General features: G+C 40.8%; 1 long non-coding RNA gene across 1 annotated transcript; it reads right to left on the bottom strand.

The window, feature by feature from the left end:
- Positions 1-1639: 1639 nt before the first annotated feature.
- LOC138101825 (uncharacterized) lies at positions 1640-22564 on the bottom strand. The gene is made up of 5 exons (XR_011147257.1): positions 18029-22564; positions 16312-16336; positions 15217-15278; positions 4610-4672; positions 1640-3379 (listed from the first exon to the last, which is right to left on the bottom strand). It is a non-coding gene; the product is annotated as an uncharacterized lncRNA (long non-coding RNA).
- Between the last annotated feature and the right edge of the window lie 3 nt (positions 22565-22567).

The following is a 22567-nucleotide window of genomic DNA, read 5'->3' as shown; positions in this document are numbered from 1 at the left end:
ACCTCTTCAGCATTTACCTTTTAGAAATAATTATTTTCAACTTTTCTATGTTGTTTTTCTCATTTCTAGACCTTTTCCCTGTAAATAATGACAAAAGCATTTTTCTGTCTGTGAGTCAGATAAGTTACTTGATACAGCATCTTAGGGTAGAAAGCCAATAGTCAATAGACTGTGCCACATGGGGTTTTTTGTTTGGTTGGTTCTTTTCCTTCAGTGCCCACTTGTCTTGTTTAGAGCTGGGTCCGAAATCCCAGCATGCTGCAACTGGTCACTCCCAAAATATTGCAAAGCTTTTTACTGAGCAGGGTTAGACTCTGGGAAGAGCCCAGGGAAACTTTTCTGTGCTTGAAAACAGTGACTTGCTTTCCCAAGTTGAGCCTGAGATAAGCAGTGCTGAAAACACTTTCTCCTGGCAAAACTGAGCCCTGCACACTTTGCTGGCAGTGATTAATGATACCCCAAAGTCTTTGCCACCCAAATACGTTCTTTAGTCTTGGATTGTAACATGTAGATCAGAATTATATACTCGACCTACAAACTTGTTCAACAAGTAACTCACGAGCTGAACTAATTTGTAAGCAGATCCAGTTCAATATCATTTCTGTGGGCATGTTCATTCCACAGTGAAGTGGATGTCATTTACTGCTTTAGCAAATTAGGACACAGAAGCTGAAGAACACAAAATTTAAATAGGACTGTCCACAGAGGATTTAACCAAACTTTAGTGAAAAGACTTTTACAAATATAGATCCATTTTCCTGGTATTCTCATACAGACGAAACTCACAGTGGAGGACCAACTTTAACTTTTGGGGGCTTTTTTTGCCATACTAGTGGCTAGAAAAACTGTAGTGGCTCTTTTAGACATGTATTACAGTGGAGCTGTTGAGCCAGACAACCTGAATTGATTTTTCATTTCTTTTTCATCTACCTGATCCATTGCATGTAACTTCTTTAAATACTGAGCTCTCTCTGCAGACAGTTCATCACTTCCCATTAAAGCCAATTCCAGCACCTCCAGCCCTGCAGAAGTGCCCCAAATATTCTTTCAAATCCTTTCTGTGCTTTACAGATATCCTTCAAGCAAATCTGTCTTCTCTCCTTCATACCAACATTAATTCCCTTGTGATTTTTAACAAGCATGGAAGTTCATATGTCTCCCTTTACTACAAGTTTTGTAATTTCAGGGGTTAAGAGGATCTCAGGCTCTTATTTCCGCTCTCCACTAAACTCACCTCTTTTACTTGATACACACTCAGCACAAGTCAGTCCCTTTGAGAGATGTTTCCCAGCCTTCTGATGAGTTGGTTGTCTGCCGTGCCCCTTATCATGAAGGGCCCAAACACCTTCCCTGTTTTGGTGGTTTTCACTTTTCCAGCATCAGGATTTGCAGAGGCCTGCTCTCTCCCCATCACTGATTGTAATGAGGAGGAGTTTCCACTTGCCACCTCCAGCATGCCTTCTGCAAGGTTTCATGGCGCTCCTGCCACCACCATGCCCAGAATATCTAATGCCTGCTCTCCAGGCTTGTCAGAAAGGGTCCAGCTCATTCTGTGATACAGGAATGTGGAGTAATGGACAATAGTTGTGCTAGACACGGGTAACGGATTACATTTCTGCAAACAGAAAAGGATAGCTACTTAATAAAGATAATACATTTTAATAGGCAGTACATTTTTTTTTTCTTGACGCAACATGGTATTTTCTGAAAGTATTTTGCACAAAAACACAAACAGGTATTTCACAATCTTTCTCTGCTTTTTTCTACTGTCCTTTCACTGTACAACATACCACAAAATATCTTGGGTTTTTAATCAACATGAAAATCCACAGTGACTGCTTTTTTTTTGAAGGAAACTTCATCAATCAGGAACCAGAATAGTTGTAGATGCCAACTAGCATATTTCAGATGGCCTGACCTTTCCAAAGTAGGCATCCAAGACTCCTCTGCTCCTGAAGAACACAAGTGATCCAGGAATACCTGAATGAACCACGTAAGTTCAGCTGAAGCATGGACACTTGTTTGTTCCCCATCTTTGATCAAGCTTCATCAAAAGTCTTCCATGGTGCCACTAAGACAGAAGATTGTCAGATCCAACAAAGTGGAAGTAAGAGCAATGGCCAAGCACAGGGAAAAAAACACTTTTCAGATTTGTCTATAGACATGAACTAATAAATCTGCTCAGTCTCTTACCATAATGCTGGGCAAGTTTTAATATTTCAGAGAAGGAAATTGGAGAGAGAAGTTCCTCAAAAGTGTTGCATCAATAGGTAACAAAACTTAGATGATCATCCTGGATCGTGGTCCTACACTTAGACCAACAGTTGTCTTCTTTCAATGTTCAATTTAAAAAAAAGTAATTCTTGGAATGCTACCAGTCAGTGGATTGAGACTGAGCAGATGCTCACAGTAATACAACTTTCAAACATTTATAGTTCTAGAAAGGTAGGGTACATGCAGATAGAAGCACTACTTGATATTTTGGAACTGCCAGCTCTGTACAAATTAAGAGCTACTGTAACTAGCACTTGAAACACTCTCTAAACTTCCAGAGTTATTCAATAACCCACAGGAATCCAATGCATTACTCAGAACACAGGGACGAAGGTTCATCTGTGAAATTGCTTCCCTTGCTGATTCCCACTGTGTGCCCCAGGCTATATGGGAGTCATATTTGTAGCACACATAATGCAATTAGCCAAGGAACAGGTGAAAACCAACTATTGCCTGCTACATTACAAGGATTATATGCAGTAATTTACAGAATTTAAAAGAGCCTCAGTGCAAGGTATATTCCTCCCTTCACAGAAAACAAGCACACACTTCAGCATCTCAGCCGGGCATCCCACCCTGTAAACATTTGTGACAAGCAAAGCATGTGCTACAGTGAGGAGTCTCATGGAAAACACTGAATTAATTTTCATAGTGGCTGTTTGCCCAGTCCTGTTTCAAGGGTCAGGCCCTGTTTGTATTCTGCTACATACAATTAAAAGATCCCTAGCTACCATAAGTTCAACAAAGTATACTGACATATTCCTTCCTCTGTGTGCAGAAAACATTTTTAGTAGCTACTATGCAAACATCACCTAATTTTTACATTATCTTCACCCTTCTTCTTTTTACATTCTCTTCAACCTGTTTCCCTGCTTTTACTATATGTGAAAATAATAAATATATATGATATACCAGTAATTAAGCCATCAAAAAATTACATGTCTTTCCAGAAGGGAAAGGAGATGCTTGAGATTTAGAAGTCAAAACCTGGTCATTAACACAAGTGCCCTGATGGTAAAAAGCTTCAGCTGCTCCACATTTCCCATTGAAATGCAACTTTGGTGGGATGTTCCTGGATATCGTGATAAAACAGGCTGCTTCACATCTGAAATGACAAGAGTATCTCAGGATTATTATTCCAGGTAAGGTTGTTCAGGAACATAAGAGCAAGCTAAAATGGAAGACACAGAATAAATCCAATATGGGTTAGACAATAAGGATTAAATTCATTGTCCAGGCCATTGTCTTGCATCCACACATACTGAACCACCTCTGGGTTTTCAATAATGTAGGCAAAACTGCGTTCTGCTGCTCTAATTCAAGGAACAAAGGAGGTAATTTTGTCCTTTTTATTGGCATCAGGAAAGCTCGGTCTCTGCATGCTAGAGGAAATGAGAATAGGTCAAAACCATCAAAGATGTTCCTCACATCTCTGGTCAGCCAGGTATTTCTCAGTGGAGGGTGATGGGACCCATTCTAGAGGGGCTTCATCCTACAGTGCTGGTGGGAGGCTGGGCTTTGCCAGAGCCTCTGTTGGGTCCATCCCACACATGCTGGGACACCCAGCTCCTCAGAGCATCCTTCTCCCCTACCTCCTGCTCTACCCTGGTCACATAGGACCCTTCCCACAGCTGCTTCCTTCTCCCTCAGCAAAGGACCACAGCTCTCCACAAGCGAGAGAAGCAGCTCCATGGGAAGTGGATATTGTGGTGCCTGAGAAAGCTTCATACATGAAGGACAATGCAGTGCCCACATCAAAACCTGGGTTTCAGAGGTGCTCTGATGGTCTCTGCCCTCTCACACATAAAAATAGCATCCAGCACTTGCTGTGTATGTTAACCACCAAGGATTTCAAGAGGTAATAAACTACCTCAATCAAAGTGCTGGCTTTTTTCATGAAGTGAAAAAGATTCAGATTTTTCATGGAAAAAAAAAGGAGCAAAAAATTTCTGGGTACCAAATATTTTTTTTTAATAGGTATCTGCCTTTAAAAATCTATTCTTTCTCACACAAACAGAAAGAAAATTCACTCAGGGATTTACATCCAGGAAATGCTGAACAGTTAAAGTCACATGCTCTTGCCTATATAGGTCTGTCTCTGGAGCTGGAAGCTTCTTCAGTTTGCCTGTGAATCTGGTCACGATGGTGTGCTCAAGCTGAGCTTTCTTTAAGACATTTTTCCTTGAGGCTGCTGCCAACTTAAGTCATTGCTCTTTTTGGTTTGCATTTTTAACCCTTTTTTTTAGTTATGTGGCACAATACTGAGACTAAAAAGTATTAAAGGGACTGACAATCACTAATGTTATGGGATGGAAAACAAAGGCTATGAACTTACATATTTATTGCTGAGATGTGAAGAGTTGCCGAGTTTTATTCTTCCCATGAGATGAGTGCTCTCCTAAGAAACAGAAAATATATTTGCATCAGATAAACATGGAAAGACAAAAGGACCAATGAGTCTAGCAGGAACACATCACTGACCACTGTACAAACCAGCCAGTCTCCTTGTCAGATTTACTTAATGCCAAAAATTGTTCACACGATAGATTTTTAGTACTCTTCCTAGTTTATCGATTATCTCCCCTGTGATTTGCTCAAAAATGGTGGGTTACTACCACAATGTATTTTCCAAGGTTGAAGAGGAATAAGACTTTAATTAATTTATAGCTATGATTAGAACATTGAACTATAAAAATAAGAAGATAGAACTATAAAATTAATTTTTGCCAGTAACACTGACATCAGCTCAGTTCCTCCAAAGCAGAAGGATGAATATTTAAGAACTTCACACAGTTCTCAATCCTCCTTCCCTGGAGAAGCAGAGGCACTACCAGCAGTTACAGGCAGGCAAATAAGAATCCAGATGAGGACGTGTTTACAGATGTCCCGTTTCCAAGGGCATGACTCAGGAATGGCAGTGGAATTACTTTGTGTCAGAGATTTGTACATGGAGATGAACAGGGAGTGGCATTCACAGACTGTCCAGAGCCACATGGAGATAGGCATGAGGGTGGGAAAACCCAAATGCCTCCAGGAAACTGCCTTCTGCCTCCCTGCTCACCTGCAGGAGACAATTTAATTCCTCATGCACACATGAGAGGCAAGGAAGTGATGTATTACATTCCAGGAGAAGTGAATATGTGTTAAAAAGCTACAAATGATCAAGGGCCTGGGGTTGCAAATTGTAATACAAGTTAGGATTATAGAAAAATTCACTGATTAGGCATTTAAATGATTAGCAGCCAAATTAAATAGTTGCACTCCTGAAGAGAATGGAAAAGACTTATCAATAGTTTTCCAACAGCTTTTCTTCACAGCAAAAAAGGCTCTTTAATTTAGTCCAGCTTTTTGGAGATGAGTACAAGACTTGGTATCTGCTAAAAACTGTTCAACAATAATGTGCTGGAATTGTGTTCACTTCCCAAGGGTTCAATTTTGGAAAAAAATATTTTAAAGTAATTTTGAAGTGTTGCTAAGATAGAGCTTCAGAAGTTCTGATCATGTCACATTTCAGGTAGAGAAAAGGGAATCACAGGTTTCTTCTAGGAAAAAAACTGAAACATCTTAACAAGGCATATTTTTTGTTAGATAAAAATCTTGTTTTGAAAAGCTAAAATAAAGTGAACCAGTTCAAATATTGCACAGTTTTATACTAACAAAGGAATGATATTTTCAAGAACGCTCATTTCTTTTTTAGTTCTTTTCCTCTTCTGCATGTCTCTACTTTCCTTGCTTAATATGTAGAAATAGAAGATTAAATAGAGAATGAAAGAGAGAAGTTGGCAAAACTATTTAAAAAAGAAGGCGATGGAGAAATTAATTGTGAAATATATTACCATGCAGAAGATACTCAATAGTGGTAATAAATATCAGTACTTTTCTATCAATTCCACTCTCAGCTGTTTTTTCTGCAGACAGATTCACATGGAAGCACCCCAGGAGAATAACATGTCTAAGGGCAGGCTCCAGAGTCAACGTAGCTCCCTGATTACATCCCATTTATGCCACTAGACCTTGGATCAGAGTATGAAATGGGCAAGCAGCGTTGGCTGCAGAAGGCAGAGTGTTTGAGTGGTACCTGCCCACAGCGGTAGCCAGGCCAGGGAGGGTGACTCTGCCTTTCTGCACACCCTGAGACTGCAGCACACAGACACTCACGCCCTATCCAGATTTCCTGGTGCTACACACTTTATCCCTGGAACAGTGAACAGTGTCCCCCTATAATATCAATGTCTGGTGAGGAATGGATGCAGGCAGGGATGCTCTATGTTGCTTTGCACTTCCAAGAGGGCAGGAGCCTGCAAGACTTGTGAAACGAAACCAAGTTATGGCTGCTCCATGGTTGCAAATATGCCTGAAGATATTTTTGTCCTAAGGTCTGTGATCATTAGTGCCAGCCAACAATTCAGTGACGATGAGACAATGATTATACACTGGAGAAGAAGTGGTCACAGATGCTCTCTGTTCAAGAGATAAAAGGGTAATGGATGGATTTAGATACAGGGCTGCAGTATGCCCGGAGACTGCACAGAGACGTGTCCAGATCAGTTTGGGAGTTCAATGGTTCAGCAGTTTGATGTTCTGCTAAATATCCAGATGCAACTCAAAGAGCAAACCAAGAAGAACATTCAGACTAGGTGCAAGTAAGAAGACATTTATATTGATCTCAAAACAGCCTTAACTGACACAAACAGGTTCCAAGACTGAAAAAACTCCAAACTTGCCCCCAAACCATCACCCACCAAAACAAATGGGTTAAACCTTGCTTCCCAGAAAGGAAATGAAAACTAAATACTTGTGTTCAGTAGCTTGTTAGAACAGATGGCATTTTAATAGATTGAAGAAATTATTTCATACTGAAGTTTTTGGTGACTGAGAAAATAGAGGGTGCACTGGAGGTGCTCAACCAGTCCAGATAGATTACCTGGATCCTTTGAAGGCTGTCACAGAATCATAGAATTGTTAAGTTTGGAAAAGACCTTTAAGATCAAGTCCAACCATCAACCCAGCAACATCACCATGTTCACCACTAAACCATGTCCTCAAGTGCCACATCTACACATTTTTGAACACTTCCAGGAATGATGACTCTGTCACTGCCCTAGACAGCCTGTTTCAACAACATCCCTTTTTGTGAAGAATTTTTCCCTAATATCTAATCTAAACTACCTTGGTGCAACTTGAGGCCATCATTGAAAGAGAAAGGGTGCAGTTCCACAAAATATACCAACAAGAGCAAAATTGCTGCACAACATCGTCAGTGAAAAACTGGGATTTTATTTATTCTGAATTATGCATTTAGAGAAAGATGATACACAAACTCTAGTTTTGTGCAGCAGGAGATGGAAGGTATCAGGAGAAACCTGAACTGTCAGCTGCTCACTATATAGGTATTCAGCATCTTGAATAAAGGTATTGGTTGCTGTTCTGATATTCTGATCCAATTTGATGGATAGTATGGCAATAACTTTCTGATAATGGGTTGAAAATTCACTGTACATTTGTCCACCTTGAAAAGTAAGTGTGCAGCCTCAGAAAAATGGGAGATGAAGGGAACTGGAAGAAAGTATTTGGTGCATTTAAAGTGCTACCAACTGCACAGCTGCAAGTGCTACGTGACCCCCTTTACCTGTGGTCCTGCCTTGTGACACCTCTCCTGATGGAGGAGGAGTTGTGGGCTCAGATAGGTTGGCAGAGGGCAGTGAGAAGCCAACCTCACATATAACACGCACTTCTACAAAAACTGAAAGAAATGATGCACAGTTTGAGAAAGAGGCCTTAGGCAGAATATTTGGAAAATGAAGTCAGATACTGATGTGGAAGTTTTAGCTGACATGCAAAGCCTCACATTACCCCTTTTATTCTCCCTCTCATACTCCAGTGTTGCATCTGTTTGTTGATTTTTGTCTGAAATTGGATTGCAAAAACAAAGACATAGGCATCATGAGGTCTCTAACTATTACTGTCATATAACAGACAGATCTCTAGTCAAACTATCAGGTTCATTGCTGCAGGAGGCTGCAGATATCACAGCAAACCAGACAAATTTGTGGAATTAATAGCCACTGAAATCTGGGAAACACCAAGGATACAAAGTCTGATTCAGGATGTCTCCAAGCCACGGACTGCTGAAAGACTATGGTGGAGGACAGGCTATTGGAGTCCTTTCCTGTTTGTCACGCTTCCTTTCACACCTCATGTGATCCACCCTCAGTGACAGGATTTGAGGCTACATAGATCCAAGGTCCGAGCAGGTACAGCTGGCTCAGATGATGGTTTCTTAGCCTCAGTACTAAAGGAGTCAGTGCTGCAGCAACCACTACAATACAGCACAGGTCTTTCATACACACAGCCTCCATGTGGCTACCCTTTGAACACTTCTGCTAGAGCCTTGGTCACTGATCCACCCAAAGAAATTGGCAGCGTAAGCACTGGGCCTGATCCGATACACCCTGCACACATTCTCCTCTAAAACAAGGCCGTGGTTCAAAAGGATAAAGATAAGGAAGACATAAAAGAAAAAAAAAACAACTTTTGTACTCATAAATCCTCATCCTTCAACGTACTTGTTTTGAGTTCATGGAAGGTAGACTGAGTACATGGATACTGAGGGCTGTTCCAAGCTGAAAGATAGCCAGGAAAGAAATAGTGCTGCAGTGAAAATGCAGGGTTTTATTCCTAATTAAAATTTCACTTGTGCAGTATTTGTTTTGATTTTTCCCTCACAAATATATCCATTTCTAACTATTAATGTTGCATCCTGATGCCCATGTACCTGAATAAGTAATGGGTACAATCAACTGAAATTACAGATTACAATAAGGTCAGTTTTGAAGCTCTGAAACAAACATTTCTTTGTCTCACCATTGTGGAAGGATATTGGATTAATCTCACTACAACTGGCCCTCTTCCCCTGCCCCTCCACATTTGATTCAGAATCTGAATATAGTATTCAGAATACACACACACTGCAGAACATCATGACATAAAAGAGAGTACAGACTGAGTACTATGAGTACAGAAAGCCTTTGACCTGGGTAAAGCCCTCTGACATTATTGGGAAAGCTGGAAGAAAAAGGATGTAAAAACAGTCTTTCACATAAAAAATAGGTTGTACCGCATCTCAAATTACATTGTCTGTAAGAAAGAAATTAATTGTGCTGTTATTTCACTGTAATATCTGCTGCTGAGAAATTGCTGGTAAGTGGCACTCAGGTTTGGAGCAAAGAATTAAAGCAAGCTTTCCATAAAATCTGATTGCAGAAGCCTATCTTTTATAAAAGTATAAAACTACCTCTGCAGACACAGGGGAAAAAAATGTCTGTTTTTACCACGCTGAAATAAAAGAAAGAGGGGTGTATTACAGATGCTGGAGAACAGCATTAACTGGGAACCAGTAGCTAGGTTTGATGTGGGCCAGTGGGTCCAGCACCTGCAATGTACTGCAGCTCCCCTGCCACACACTTCACCATTTCCCTGCAAACTGCTCCTCGCTATGGCTAGCACGACAGAAGGATCTGAAAAATTCACCATGGCAGAGAGAGGGTGTGTGGAAAAGTTCAGGTGAAGGACAGGAAGGCAATTGCTGCCGAATGGGCAGCAAAGAGTGGGAGGTGGCTCCCTCATGAGGAGCATCTCAGAAAACTGCAGGCTGTAAAGTCAGCAAATGCTTCACAGGGGAAAACATCACCTGACCCTCAGCAGTCTGAATCTAAGACTGCTTTAAAAACCCTTGAAAATGTGCACAGCTCACAAGTCAAATTAGAAATACAGCAGGAAGCATATGCTGTTTTGACTACAGTTTGACTATGTTTTTGACTATGGTTTTGTCCAAAAGTTTCAGCTGGAAGTGTGTGCAGTCAGAACTTGGTGGTGAGAGTAAACACAAACAGAGTCCAACCACAAGCTGTAAGGAGCTAAGAAAGTTTATTCCACAGTTTCTGTGAAGAAAGAAACACAACTTCAGGCTATTATACAATACAAGGTTAAAAAAATAAGAGTATCAGAAAGTGAGAAAGAAAAGGAAAGGGAGGGAGGTACTTGACATCTTTCTCTGTTGCAAGGCGAACCTTTCCTACAAAGCGGCATCTAGGTGTTCTACCTGCAGGGGGAAAAACATAAGACCCTGAAACTACATCTCAGAATAGGAAACAGAAAAAATCAGTATCATATCCTACATTAGCAGGAACACCCACTCTTACTGTTCCTAAGCATGCAGCATGCCAGCAGACTGCTCTTCACTGACCTACACTGCTTATCTTGCAAGTAATTGGAAGAGGGAAGGGAATTTCCATTGACAGAGTGTCTCATCTAGGGGGTCAGATTCTTCTGCTCCTAAAGACATCTGGATCCTAGATATAAAGAAAAAGAGGTCAAAGTCCCAATGCATGTTGAGAAACCTCATGGCCCACTATGGAACTATACCCCCTCACAGGGGTAAATTTCCCTTGGTTGGGTCCATAATGAGGTAAGCCCCAAAGATTTCTTACCTTCTTAAATGTCACGGTCTGTGCTTAGATGTACTCAACATAACAGGAAACAAGGTCTGCACCAGCTCCTGATTTGTCCCATTGTTCCAAAACCACATCTGTGGTTTGATGAGTGAGGCAGAACAATTAGTCTCAGCATTTGGAGGGTTGTGGAAAGCAGTGACAAAGACAATGTCATCCCACCACATTGTTTCAGAACATCACAGGATTTTCCATGTCCAAGCCCTAGCACCACAGTGGGTTGTCTTGAGGTACATTCAGTTGAAGAAGCAGATAACAGCTCTAAGGCCATCATTCCTGTTGAACAGCAGCAGCTTTTGGAAGAGATGTGGAGCGTATGGAGAATGCAAGTTTTTCTGCTTCCTCGGTTCATGCTATCGTGCACTGCACTGCCATCTCAGAGCACCTCTAGGTATTAAACGGTCACTTTCTCCAGCACAATTGCAATAGGTTAAAGGGGTTTCAAATGGACCAGGTTAAGTGTCTCCCAAATATCCATCTTTGCCTGGTACGTTTTCTCATCTCTGTTTAGTAGCAACACTTGAATTTTCATTTTTGTCCACAATGGGTATCCTTGGAAGCCCTAATGCAGACAAGTACCACAGACCCTTCTCCAGCCTCAGGTGCCTTTCAGCAAACTCAGTGCAGAACAGGCAATACCCCTACAAGCCAAGTAAGTCATATCCTACTCTTTCACCTCAAAACAGCTCAGTCTGGTCATAAATCACGCTTTATTGGATCAGCTTATGCTTAGGTGCCAAGATTATACCCATGCCGGAAATATTATGTCACCTGCACATCCCTGCAAGACTTTACATTGAATATTGAACTGGTGTGCTTCCATTAAAAGGCCTTTCATACATTTTACCTGCTCTAGAATAGTTATTCCAGGCAAGGGCCATAAAACAAAATTGTCAAGTCATTACTCAGGTATCAATACTTCTATCACGCATCATACACCTGTATGGAGTAGCCTTACCCAATTTTCTATTTACTATCCTTTCTGTAACTGAACAATTTTCATTCCTTGATGTTTTTCATCAGTCCTAAAAAGGTGATCAATACCCTTGCTGTTTCTCAGTGTAATACACAAGAACCCTTACAGAAAAAGTTAGGTCTGTTTTCAAGACAGGCAATACTTTAACCTCATGCCTGATGGTATTGATCTCTTAGTCATCAATTAAAACCCTTCATCTTATATTCTCAGGAAATATAACTGTCACTGACAAGCAAAATGTGCAGTTCTGTGGGCTATGTTGAATCTCAAATAAATATTTTTGCAGGTAGATTTTCTAGAATGCCGTATTGTAGAAGACCATTTATTCTCCCTAGGGAGAGTCACCCTAAATTTGCCTGTACAGCCAACATGAAATGGCTGCCATAAGTCCTGCATTTGTACTTTAGTGTAAAACTTCTGAGACGATTCAGCATCCTGAGCATTTTTACCCAAGACGAGTTTTCAAGTTAGATGCAAGAAGAGGCACTTATCTTGCATCAGGTGTTGCAGTTCACTGACAAACATGCATGAAAAATTTACTGAGTCTAGTTTAGTTTTCAGGTTTTTTTACTTTACATCAATTCTACACCAGTTGTGCCTTAGAGCTCAAAGCCATTAGCAATTCCATCTTTCTAAGAAGACTTATAAAAAATGAGAATATTAAAGCTCCATTTTACCTAGTGTAATACCATTAAAAACATTACATAAGTCCAGGCTTAATTGAAAACCATTCTTTTCCTGTACTCTTTTCACATTAATTGTAGGTATTTGAAATAATACTCTTGAATTCAGCTGTGTCTCTGAAAATGGAGTCTTTCCTTTTCCTTTCATTTCATATTCAGAACCTAATTTTAGAAGTCCTGAAATAGGATCCTTCAGTAGTCCATGGACTGCCACAGGTCAGCCCGTTCCAGCTCAAGGCAGATGGGATAAACAGCCCTCTGGACACATACATCTCTTTCAACTATGTGCAGCTGGCATAGTTTTTAGACAGATAAAATAAGGCAAGATTAAACTCACCATAACCTTTGATCAAGATCTATGCACAACACTGACACAGGGTCTTTCTAAGTTGCTAGCTTGAACAGTTTGTAGGTCCGTATTTGTCCTGTATATATTTTACAAAATTATATAATCTCAAAGTCTTCTGTTTGGAATAAAAAGCAAAAATGAAAAAAAACCCCAATGTATACTTCTAATAAAGCTTAATTTGAATACATATCAAAGCAGAATTGCACTGTATATATGCTTGACCTTAGGGAGGAGCTGCCTATTGATAGTGAGAGGATGATGTAGCCCTGCCTGTAAAGTTTAGGCTGCTCTTTAGATCTTTCTAATTTTAGTCTTTCTACTCACAGCTCCTTGTAGTTTTGCTGGTATGTGCAGAGACAGCCACAACACACACTTTTTAAACAGCTGGACCAAGGAAAGAACACAGGCAAAGAAGTTTTATGCAGGGCAATTGTTGTCAGTAGCTGTGAGAAGGCCCATGAGTCAGACAGTTCTTGTGTCTGTACTATAAGAAATATTTGCCTTTATGCCTGAGCTTTTAACGAAGCAAGTAAATCTGATTCCAATGGGGAGGCATCCTAACATATTTGAAATACCTGTATGAGTGACAGATATTTCTGGAAGAAGGAGACCCCTCTGCCAGAGTGCTTTTAATTTAAGAAGTAAGTGAGTCTAAAAACCTGGGCAAAGCAGGACTTCAATTTCTGTGAAAGCATGTTTAATTTTGAAACATATGATGATGTAAGAATTCAAGAGAAAATGGCAGCTAGTTTAAATATGAATTGTATTAATGAGAAGAGGGCAAGAATCTTGTCTTCTAAGTGGTTATGACTCAAACCTTCTAATTATAGCATGCACAAATCATACTTCAGTATAAAGGAATATCAAGCATCCTCTGGATGGAAGATGCTCAGATAATCCGTGAGCCAGTAGCTGATTAACAAGCACCAGAGCTCATCTGGGGAAAAAAAAAGTGAGCCTGTGTCTTTTCTCGTTTACCCTGCTGTAAGCCACAAACATTTCTGCTACTGTCAATGAAGTCACTTTATTTCTGAAATGGCATGAGGGCAGAATCAATCAAAAAATGTCCATTAATTAGTTTCTAACTTAATTCAGTTTAAAAAACAAGCAAACAAACAAAAAAACCCAACAGTGGGGCAGAATTATGTGTCCTGTGGTGGAGCAGGCCCTTCCTGTGCCACTCTACCCCTAGCTCTGTGTCATGAGGCCATGGGGAGGGACCTTGCCCGACTCTGATTTGTTGCAACGGCTGCCAGAGATGCCCTGTAGGTGTTTTAGACTGCATGAAAAGTTCTGGGAGTTGCAGAGAAGGCTGGAGAGTCTAAATTGTGCCTGTCCAGCAAGCAGAGGATAGTTCAGATCAAGTGCTGTATTTCAGAGGACTTCCCAAGGATTTGGACAAAAGGAGAAAGCAGCGATTGGTCAACCTCAGAAATGTCAGTAGGAGAAACAGATGGCCAAAAAGCTTAAAGACAAAAAAAGAGCTTTATACCTAAAAAGTAGGAAGTAAGCGATGGAAAGACTTCTGCAGATGAGGGGGGACCTACATGACTGAGAAAGCATTGGGTGAAGGTGTGAAGTATCACCATGGCTAGCTCTACCATGAGAGATTTAGGGATTTTGATTCATTAGTCAGAAGTTTGTTCTGCCTCAGTCTTATTTTGTGCTACTCCATTTTTTTGCAGAATCTATTACTCCATCCATCTCTTTCCTTTGAGACTTTGCTTTCTTTTGTGCATGTTATGAATAACCTTTGCTCCTTTAGGCTTTATATCACTTATTTTGTAAGAACCTGAAGCACAGGACAGAGGGATTTGCAATGAGAGTAGGATTTTGAATGCAAAGGGTGACTGAGTACAGGGCTCAGTCACTGTACACTGACTGACACCAACTCCAACAGAACCCTGATTACATACAGCACTGACTCCAAACCTTTTGATCCCTGGGATATTAGCTTAGTTGGTTGGAGCATGGTAATAACCACATCAAGGTTATGGGTTTGATCTTCATGTGGGCCATTCACTTAAATTCACCTGAGGGTCCCTTCCAGCTCAGAACATTCTGTGATTTTGATATTACCAGTCCTCAAACCTCCTTTTACAGCCAGATCTAGCTGATAAATACCGTGATCACTGTTACTCCTGAACATGCCTCGCTAGATCGCTTACCATCAATGATTTTAAAAAATGTTTTCCTAAACCAGTCCTACTTCTCATTCCCAAGTACTGACAGCACACACAGAACAGCTGAACTGCAGCTCTACAGGCTCCCAGTCTGGGCATTTGCACTGTAGAGGAATTGTTTGCAGCGACTTTGACCTGACAGGAAGTGAACATGGGCTTGCTATAAGAAATGACATCCCAAAAACTGCTCTTCTCTGAGCTCAGACAGGGAAACAGACATACACACAAAGGCAACACTCACCAGTCTCAGAAGAAGTTGTCTTCACAGAAAGAAGTTTGACTCCTTCTTTGTCTGACTGGGCCCTGTTGAAGTCAGAAAACATTTAAGCAGACAGTCAGCACACATGTTGGTCAGCCAAACAAAACTCTAAAATGATGGTCCCAAGGAGGCAGCATCTACTCCAGTCTACACTGGCAGGCTTAAAAAGGGCTTTGCATGGGGTCATGAAGTGGAAATCTTGGTGGTGGAAAACACCATATAACAGTATCTCTGAAAATACCTTTCTCTTACAATATGTAATAAATCACGTTTAATGACTCCAGGCTTAATCTAGGACTTCACAGAGGAGATACATCTGGGGAAAAGGAGTCATACTTTTTCTGTCAATGCAAGCCCTTTAGACATATTGAATTGCAAAGAAGGACCACTTCAGATGCCCAGGGAGTCAAGGCTACCAAGTAAATCAGCAGCCCAAATGTTGCTTTTGGTCATAGAAGTGGCCACTGCCAAGCTCAATGGCCTTTAGCACATATCTTCTAATGGATCTTTCTCAGTTTCCCTCTCCTCACACTCCTTATGCCGCTACTATTTCAACTGAGCCTACGCAAATGGTCTAGTGGAAACAAGATGGGACAGAGGAACATGATATAATGGGGACCAAAAGAAATATAAATATAAATAAGTAAATATAAAAATAACCCACAATAAAAAGGAAACACAATAAAAAGAAAGAAAACATGAACAAAAGAAGGGGAGTGGGAAAAGATGTGGGGGGAGAGGGGAAGGATCAATGGGGCAAAAAGTGGGAAAAAAAAGAAAAAGACTGGGCCAATGAGTCCTGTGGCACAGTATAAGCTGTTTATCCATTTCAAAATGACCACTTGCAAAACAGTTGAGAGTCACCACATTTCTACCCATGCTGAAACAGCTGCTTATCATGCATACAGGTCTACAATAACTGCAAGTGCAGCACTTTCAACAGGATATTTCTCTTTGGGCTGGCAACTGATTATTATGTTTAAACAGAGAAAGATGAAAGAAAATCCTATGCAAAATCTGCTACATTTACAAGGGCCCTGTGATAGATCTCAAAGCAATGAAAAGGATTCAACTTACTGTTCAGCACCGTTCTCTTGTCTCTCTGGAAGAAGAAAAAAAAAGTTAATACCATTTTGACTGCTGGAACTCAAACCCCAGACATTTAGACATGACTATTGCAGCTGCTGGCACAAGGCTCAGTTCTAATTTTGCAGTATTGCATTAAGTTCATTCACACAATCAATCAGCTTGAATAGTAATTGTTATTTTTCTGGTCATCTATGGAAGTGAACTGATGCTGCTCCTACTGATGCTTCTGGAAACCAGGGAGAATGACAGAGGACTTGCCCAAGAGCACAACAGAAGCACGTTTTTTTCCCTGCAGCTCCCAAATCCCTGGGTAGCTGGCGCAGAGGACATGAGCATGCGATGGTTCTTGAGTACACAACAACTGAGCTAAAAGATACGGGGTGAGGGGACTGAGGGAACAAGGGTGTTCCTGAGGCCGTACCCCCTGTGGGGTACAACCTGGCACGACATCCGAGAACAGAGTTTGTCATCCCCATCGATGAGGAACAGGTTTGTCTCCAAAATGAATCATATGCTGAATGTATTTTATGCTTACGTGCAAGTGTGGGCAGATACAAGGGGCCGGGGGTTACATCAGAGACACGGCACCAACTCCATGGCACCAAGTACAGGGCTTTCCATCTGCAGGGGAAGTGCACTGGATGGGTCTGGGCAAATCCTACAGGAAGCACCACAGGTATCTACTCTATCTTCAAAATGAATTTGCTAATACAGTGCCTGATGGCATTTGCACAGAGGGGAGGCTGGTAAGGAAATGTTCTCCATCTCACATCTTTGTCTCCCGACTCTGAATATTCAGTAATTTCCTAAGTAAGGATCATACCTTCCTCTGTTTATCTGGGTCTGTTTTGCCATGTCATTGGCTAAATTGGTTGTGACACACTGTTTGTCTTGGTTTACAGTTTCAATACCCTGTTGTGATTTTGTATTTCCAAGGCCGGGTGATTTCACAGCTCTGCACAGGTCTCCTAACTCACACCAGCTCACAGGGACAGAAAAACCACAGTCTGGATTCAGATCTGGGTTTTCACTTAATGGAGATTTACACTTACCTGTGGCCTGCCTGGGCAGCCCTGAAATATTCGTCAAATGGACTCTGATGGAACTATAACCCATTATCTTAAGTATTTAATGGACAACAAAGAAAGAGATACTGACTTTAGCTGCTCTGTCAAAATGACTATTTCTGCAAATACTGTTTGCTCAGGGATTTTGTTCCCTGCACATTATACTGTAACTGGAAAATTTTACTCATGTGTCATGTGCATGTGTGTGTGTGTGTATGTACCAGGTATATCCCAAAAGAAAACATTGATATTTCTTTGCCTGTGTCTAGAAGAAAGATAAAATACATAAAGGGATTTTGTTGAACATCTTCAAATTTAGTTTTCACTGTCTATTTCTATCTGATTGATTGTGTTAGCACAGGTGTTTGTTAGCTCTTTGTAGCTGCAAAATCATGAACAAAAGGCTTTACAGCATTATATGTTCTCCAAAAATCATTTTTGCTCACTCTGCTCTTCCTCCTGATTTTGAAAATGAAGTGTTAGTTTCCCACATTAGGCAAAACACTTCAAAATACAAAAGGCTTTCCCACCAGACTGCCACAACAGTGATGGTTAAGGTAATCTAAAAGAGATCTTTTAATAATGAAAAGCACATTGATTTCCCCCCCCATCCCCTGCAGAGAAAGCAAACCAAATACCTGGAGTTTTCTTCTGGCACATCTTGTACAAAGCCACTGTCATAAATTATGACTTCGCCAATTAGCAACAATTTATGGTTTATTAATTGTAGCAAGTAGAAAGTGAGCAAATTTACAGCGCTGGGTGACAGGGGGAGTCTGCGCTCCGCCGCTGCCACGTAAGTATTTTAGCTGGCCCCCTATTTATATGATTTTACTTCCATCTTCGTGGATTGCTTTGAACCACTCTGCGCATGTGCCACTTGTTGCTAGGGGGTCTTTTTCTGCCTTCCGGTGGTCGTTGAGGATGAAGGAAGTAGTCTTCCTCTTCTGTCCTCTGTTCGACCTTTTGTTCCTTGTCCATTTTTAGAAGAAGACGACACAGTATCTGGCATATCATCTTTTTTTTGTTCTTATATGGAAAAAGAGCTGAACACACAGTGTTTGGCATGCCACACTCTCCTGTTATGCAAGCATCTGTACAGCAATACAGTAGTTGCAGAAGCGATACTTAGCAATACATATCATGAGTATATTTGATTGGCAATACATATAAGTATATTTGATTACATATATTGTTTTAAAGGCATCCTTTTTAATAAACAATACAATCTTTCACAATCCCCCCTTTTTCTCTTTATACTCTATTGTTTATTAAACAATTTCATCTTTAAAAATCTTAATTTTCTTCTAGCAATTTCTGCATCTATTGTAACAATCACAATGCATTATACCCTTTTTGCAAAAACACTCATAATTTTCGCGTTTTATATTGCATTCACAGTAATCATTTTTGCTTTTATTTCTTTTATTACGCGCAGCTTCATACTCAGCAGTAGTAGTTAAAATAAGCAATTTTGCTACATTAAATTGCTTTTTAATAAAGTGTAAAATATATTTTATGATACAAGGTCTAAATATAAGGCCTAAAATTAACAAAATTAAAGGCTTGGCCAGAGCAGACAACAAGGTGGTCAGCTATGGTGAAACATCGAACCATCCTTTATACCAAGATTTTTTTGTTTCGCGATCCTTTTTTCTTTGATCTAGTCTTTTCTTAAGTTCGGCCATAGAATCTTGTACTACTCCTGTGTGATCAGCGAAAGAGCAACATTCTTCATTTAAAGCGACGCATAGTCCTCCTTCTTTTAAGAATACCAAATCTAATCCCCTTTTGTTCTGTAATACGACCTCAGATAGGGATTTGACAGAAGCAGCTAAGTTTTGGATGGATTGCTTTATTTGCCTTAGATCTTTATCCACAGCTGTCTGCAAGGTTTGTATTTTTTTACTTTTTATTATTGAGGCTATGCCTGTGCCTGCTCCTACTCCACCTGTTATTAATAATGTAGCTAAAGTGATGGCCGTAAATGGTTCCCTCTTTTGTCTGCTTAGACTTTTTTCAAAATGATATAGTATCTCTTCAGAAGTATGATACATTAGTCGTGGAACAATGATCACTTGTACACAAAATTGGGATTGATTGAAAACATTTAAGGATAAACACGGGGTTATCCCAATGTCCGAACAGACCCACTTAGCCCCTTGCATTGGTATGATCTATTTATTTGTTCTACTGAGAAATTCTGTCGCCCAGGGTTGTGTCGTGTTTGTACTACAATACTTTCTTGCAAATTGATTAATTTCTATTGCATTGGCTCGTGTGGATTTCTTGCCCATATTGGTAAACTAAGCAAGCATAGGGTGTACAGGAAAAAGAGCGTTCCTTTTGAATTACTCTCATGGCGACTCAGTTCCAGTAGTAGCTCCAGTAGTGGGTCTCTCAGGCCTTTTGTGGGTCCTCCTCTGCCTCGCCCGTCGACTGGGTTGCAGCCAGCCACGGGGGTGATTATCTTCTCGGCAGCAGGGGTCACTGTAAGCCTATTACACCCTTCTGGGAGCTATAACTTGGCTGCTTAGTTTATTTTTCACTCTTTTTCCTGATATCCCAGGCATCCGAAAAGATTTTTTTTTTTTTTTTTTTTTTTTACAATGTATTCTTATAATATGGGACTTTAATTGAGCTTTTAAAGCTGTGACTTAGCAATGAAATTCCCCATGCAATATTGCTAACAGATTGTTCAGATGACTTGAACAACCCCTCTTTTTTTTTTTTTAACTCTCTAAAACTAGTATATCTATATCTTTGAGCTGTTTATTCACATTTACTACACCACCAATTATGAAGGATTGGTCTTCGGGTATGGACCACTTGAGAGCATTCTCTGCAATCTTTTTTTTTTCACATGTCCCTTTTTCCCACAATAGAAACAACTTCCTTGTTCCCTTCTTTCCACTATTGTTTTCGGCGACTTTCTGGGGGTTTTAGGACCTCTAAGTTGCCTCTTTCTATCTTCTCTAAACGCAGCCACCATCATTCTTACTTGTTTCTTACTATTTTCTTCTTCTCGTCTTACATACACTTTCTGTGCTTCCCTCAACAGCTCATCTAATCCTCTATCTTGCCAGTCCTCTAGTTTCTCAAGTTTACGTCTGATGTCATCCCAAGATTTTGCCACAAAATGTGTTTTTAAGACTGCTTGCCCCAGAGGACTATCGGGGTTAGCCCCTGAGTATAGCTGGAGGGCTTTCCTCAGTCGCTCCAACCATTCTGTGGGGCTCTCATCTTTCTTTTGCCTTTTGTTAAAGGCTTTACTAATATTCTGGCCACGAGGTACTGATTCTCTAATTCCTTGAATCACTATATTCCTTAAGTCCTCCATATGAGCTCTATGTAATGGATTTTGGTTGTTCCAGTTTGGTTTCTGAAGTGGCCATTTTGTATCTGCTTGGGGACCTTGTGCATGTTGGGCATCTTAGACTCTCATGCCTGCCCGCCTAATCTTATCTTTTTCTTCTGTTGTAAATAACTGCCCCAAAATTGACTGCATTTCGTCTCGAGTATAAAGACTTGGTCTTAAGAATTGGTCTACTCTTTCTGCTACCCCCAACGGGTCGTCTAGTAATCTTCCCATTTCTGTCCTCTTAAACTCCCGCAAATCTCCGGAGTTCAGGGGGACAGAAACGTACCCGACCCCAGGCTGGGGTCCTCCCATGGGTACTTCTTTTAGGGGATATATTTGGGGTTGTTCCTTTTTACTTTTAGTTCGTCTCCTAACAGATGCAGGTGACCCTTGTTCGGAACTAGTGTCTCCCGGTGTTATGGGAGCAACTGGTGGAATCACCGGTGCTGGAGGTGGAGGGACATATGGAGGGGGAATTAACAAGTTATCATCCTGTTCCCTTTCTTTATCTCTTTTCATTTAATTTGTTCAATGGGAATAGAGTTGTCTGGGGTTTCTCTAGCCACATCTGAGCATATAAGCTCTCTTTTGGGTTAAAAGGTCTTTTATCATTAACCTAGAAGTTTAACTGTTGCCTCACCCATTTTTCATCTGACCAAAAAATGAGCCAAATAACATTTTTCTGTATTTTCTTCCCTCCCCATATTTCAGTACAGTAATGAATCATTTTCTTCTTACTTTTCCCTATTGATCCGGGAAACTGTTTCTAATTATTTAACATGAATGAGAGAGGGGTATTCTGAGGCACTATGGGTACCTCCCTCATGGGGGTCGAAGGCTTGCTGCCCTTCGCCCCCATCTTCTGGAATACCTTCACACACACACTCACTCGCTTCCCCTTGTTCCTAGCCCAGTCCCTCGCGGGAGATGGGAAACGTAGTACTTAAGGGTCCACACTCGCTTGGCTCAGTAGGTCGAGCCTCTCAATTGCTATATTCCAGGAAACCCAATCCCGCCCGAACGGTATCCCTGTGAATTATCTTCACAATATACTTACGCGTCCTGCGTTTTCGTCCGGACTTCAGTGCACTAAATTTTTATGGGATTATACCGGTTTTCATTTGCTCCACTTTCTAGAATTTATGTTCGTCGGTAAAGGTGAAGGTGGGCAGCTGTTCTCAAGGCCGAGGAGAAACTCGGGGCGCCTCCCTGGGAGACCGCAGCCCACCGTTCCTTATCCGAGTCACGGCACCAAAATTGTCATAAATTATGACTTCGCCAATTAGCAACAATTTATGGTTTATTAATTGTAGCAAGTAGAAAGTGAGCAAATTTACAGCGCTGGGTGACAGGGGGAGTCTGCGCTCCGCCGCTGCCACGTAAGTATTTTAGCTGGCCCCCTATTTATATGATTTTACTTCCGTCTTCGTGGATTGCTTTGAACCACTCTGCGCATGTGCCACTTGTTGCTAGGGGGTCTTTTTCTGCCTTCCGGTGGTCGTTGAGGATGAAGGAAGTAGTCTTCCTCTTCTGTCCTCTGTTCGACCTTTTGTTCCTTGTCCATTTTTAGAAGAAGACGACACAGTATCTGGCATATCATCTTTTTTTTGTTCTTATATGGAAAAAGAGCTGAACACACAGTGTTTGGCATGCCACACTCTCCTGTTATGCAAGCATCTGTACAGCAATACAGTAGTTGCAGAAGCGATACTTAGCAATACATATCATGAGTATATTTGATTGGCAATACATATAAGTATATTTGATTACATATATTGTTTTAAAGGCATCCTTTTTAATAAACAATACAATCTTT

The sequence above is a fragment of the Aphelocoma coerulescens genome, unplaced genomic scaffold (assembly GCF_041296385.1).
Source record: "Aphelocoma coerulescens isolate FSJ_1873_10779 unplaced genomic scaffold, UR_Acoe_1.0 HiC_scaffold_512, whole genome shotgun sequence".
NCBI classification, from domain to species: Eukaryota; Metazoa; Chordata; class Aves; order Passeriformes; family Corvidae; genus Aphelocoma; species Aphelocoma coerulescens.
The sequence above is the reverse complement of the archived record's forward strand: the minus strand, read 5'-3'. Positions and strand labels throughout refer to the sequence as shown.